Source organism: Poecilia reticulata, linkage group LG16 (assembly GCF_000633615.1).
Source record: "Poecilia reticulata strain Guanapo linkage group LG16, Guppy_female_1.0+MT, whole genome shotgun sequence".
Taxonomy (NCBI): domain Eukaryota; kingdom Metazoa; phylum Chordata; class Actinopteri; order Cyprinodontiformes; family Poeciliidae; genus Poecilia; species Poecilia reticulata.
Window position 1 is genome coordinate 13,766,743 of NC_024346.1, and position 3,627 is coordinate 13,770,369.

A 3,627-nucleotide genomic window follows, 5' to 3' on the forward strand; every position below is an offset into this window, starting at 1 on the left:
AAGCAAATTTCCCTTTCTAAACAATGGTGAGAATAAACAGAAGTACATGACCTAACATTTCAAAAAGAAAAAAAAACAAAACAGATTTTTGTTCCAACACCTCAGAGCGAGGACTGGGTGAAGGACATCAGACACGCGTACGTTGGCGCTCAYTGTTTCACACCCACAGTCTCACATTGTCAGGAAGTGCTGACTGTGAGAGCAGGTGAGGGTGACTGGTAAAGCGTACCGTCACCGAACAGAACTTCAGAACTACTGCAGGCCTGTAAACCGAACTTTGTCACATTTCTTTCACACAAGGCATCCTCAGGCTGCAACACCTGCAGGCAGCATTGATGTTGAGACAAAGCAGGAGCGCCACTGAAATATAACATTTATTTATATTATACAGACACGTTGGTTTAAAACGATGTCGGTGCAAATTGTGATGGGTAATTCTCACCTCAAGTCTCATGTAACATTTTCGGTTTTGGCCAACAGTCGCTGTAGCTTTTARTGTTCACTTCTCCATTAATGGCACGATTTTCTTCTTTTTTGCATGTTTTCTTATCCGACTGGGCTAACGGACAGTAAATGAGGAACAGTAACTTCCTGCCACAATGTCATGCTGGGGAAAACACTTGTTTGCATTGCAAATTTGCTGTCAACATCCCTTTAGAACCTGGCGGGTGATGCAACCATGCAGACAGTTTTGTTATTCAAGCAGGTAGCTGTCTTACAGTTTTATGTTTGTTTAGTTAAATTGGTGAGCAACAAGTTTGAAGAYWGAAGCTCTCTGTCTCAGCTGGTAATCCTAGARAAGTGTTGATCACTTTTAACAGTGAGGGCTACAAGTTAATCATGAAATATRCCATTTTAGTGCAGTGTAAGATCTCACCATGTTGAATCAAGACTTTGTAGAACAAGGCTCTAACATAWTTCAGTATTTAGCTTCAATTATCCACTATTTAGTGRTATTGCAGTAAAGGGGGTTGCATTTAAATGTTCACCATATTTGTCAGAGTTTTACTTGTGAGAAGCATTTTGCATGTTGTCTAAAAAGTTCAGGTTTGGYCTTGTTWGGGCAGAGCACCTTCTTCCACACGACTTCCACAATGTGGTAAAGTTTGGGTTGCGTTTAGTTGTGACAGCGTCAGCCGACCTGCTGCTGCCAACAACTTCTCCTTCTACTGATCATATGTTTGTCTTTTAGTGTTTAACCTYGTCTATAATAGACATGTAGATACTGGCTAACAGYATATTAGCAGTAAAAGCTACGTGAAAACTGACTCAGAGCTAATTTGTTCAGCTGTTTCAGCCTGAAGTGACCCAAATTTGATTTTTTCTTTTTAATTTTTATTTAATNTATTGCAGTAAAGGGGGTTGCATTTAAATGTTCACCATATTTGTCAGAGTTTTACTTGTGAGAAGCATTTTGCATGTTGTCTAAAAAGTTCAGGTTTGGYCTTGTTWGGGCAGAGCACCTTCTTCCACACGACTTCCACAATGTGGTAAAGTTTGGGTTGCGTTTAGTTGTGACAGCGTCAGCCGACCTGCTGCTGCCAACAACTTCTCCTTCTACTGATCATATGTTTGTCTTTTAGTGTTTAACCTYGTCTATAATAGACATGTAGATACTGGCTAACAGYATATTAGCAGTAAAAGCTACGTGAAAACTGACTCAGAGCTAATTTGTTCAGCTGTTTCAGCCTGAAGTGACCCAAATTTGATTTTTTCTTTTTAATTTTTATTTAATKCGACTTGTATCTGATCTTTTCATGACAGTCTGAACGAAACGGTTTTTTTTCTCTTTTCTTTTTTTTTGGATATGTGGTGTAAAATCATGTGACCCAAGTTCTGAATAGCCAGATGGCATTCATCATCTGACCTGAATGTAATCGATACTCCACAAACATCACTATTCTGTCCTGATATGTGCAAGCAGGGAGAAAAATAACAACCATGGTGGACCATAATGAAGATTAAGTTGTTAATGTTCTGGCTCATTCAAAGTCATAAGATATGCTCCACCATTGAAATGCATATTTACTTTCACTTCTTCTTTTTCATAGCAGTTGGTAAAACACTGAGAACGCTGATATTATTGCACTCTTTGCTGACCATGAGGGACACTTTCAGGTCATTTACAGTTCACAGAGATCACATACAAGTCGCATATATTTGGAAGTGAGGACGACCTTAAAAAAAAAAAGAAGTACAATTTCACAAAAAAATCGGATTTGGGTCACTTCAGGCTGCAGTGTGAATGCAGCCAAAGAAAATATCTCTTGATCACAGCTTCTGTGTTTTTTTGTGTGTATGCTGTGTTTTCTCAAATGCTCAATCTATTGTGCTGGACCATCTTTCACTCTGAGTCAGGTTCTGCTGGAGGAGTTTTTCTCTCCACTATCGCTCCATGCATGCTCAGTCAGAGGGATTGTTGCTAAGTCAGCAATGCAATGAAAGCAGCTGTGGCTATAAGCCCTTTCAGGAGGACTAAATGCTGGAGGTCAATGACCCAAAGTGATCTAGAGGTTTCCAGATGTAGAAAACATTTGAACAAATTTTAATAATAAAACAAATTTGACTGCGTTGTTTGGTAACTAGGATAAATTTGAAATATATGAATTGCAATTATGTAACTGAATAATTGGATTGAATTAGCAGGGTTTTTGGAAAGTTCCTTGAGATGTGAGTTTAAGTTAGCACATTGCAGACAAACTGGATGAAAATAATAAAATAAACTGCAAACTTGGACACCTTTAGCTTTCTTCTTCTCACAACTCAAAGTCAGATTTGTTATCCTGTCAATGGACTAATGACTGAGCTCTTAGACCTTCYCAGAGTGACTTAGTTTATAATTAAATAAAGGTTTAATTATCCAGGTCAATTAACTGATTGGGAAACCTCTGATAAAAATTGGTTTCACTGGATTTCACTCAAGGCTACAAGAGTTAAAGGGACAGCCTACCATTTTTAAGCCAGGGTTTAATTGGTAAAAATGATCTGATCATTTTCCTTCCATTTCAAAGTTTCCTGCAGTTTCTTCTTYGTTWTTTGGCTAAGAAAAATGTTAAAGAAATAAATAGATAAATTAAAACAACATAGAAATGGACTGCATTTTGGTAAACAGCAGCCACAAGTTACAGGCATGCTGAAGTGGTGATGTTATCATTTAGTTTGAGTGAGTTTGCAAATAGCGTGTGCAGAACGACCACAGAGCTGCAAATGATTAAAATCAGGGGTAGACGTTATTTTTTTTATACATTATGTATAAAACCAGAACTTTTGCAGCAAATCTGTTCTATACARCATTCAAATACTAAACACTGTTTCTAAGTTGGGCCTCTGATGATAAACCTTGACCTCTGCATACGTGACTTCCTCAGTCTTTGCAGCTGCTCTGGGTATTTTAATCAGTGAAGATCCTGAATTTCTGGTTCGCTTAGGCCTCACATCAGCATACACCATTTCCTACAGCAAGAGCATGAAAAAGTGTTGACTCACAATCATTTCTCTGTAGTCACAGAAATTTTTTTTTAAATAACTGTACTAAAAAACAACTTTTGAATAAAAACTTTAACTTACCTCTGTGCTCACCGGGTCCTTGTAGATATAAGATGGTCTGTTCACACTCGCTACACGACT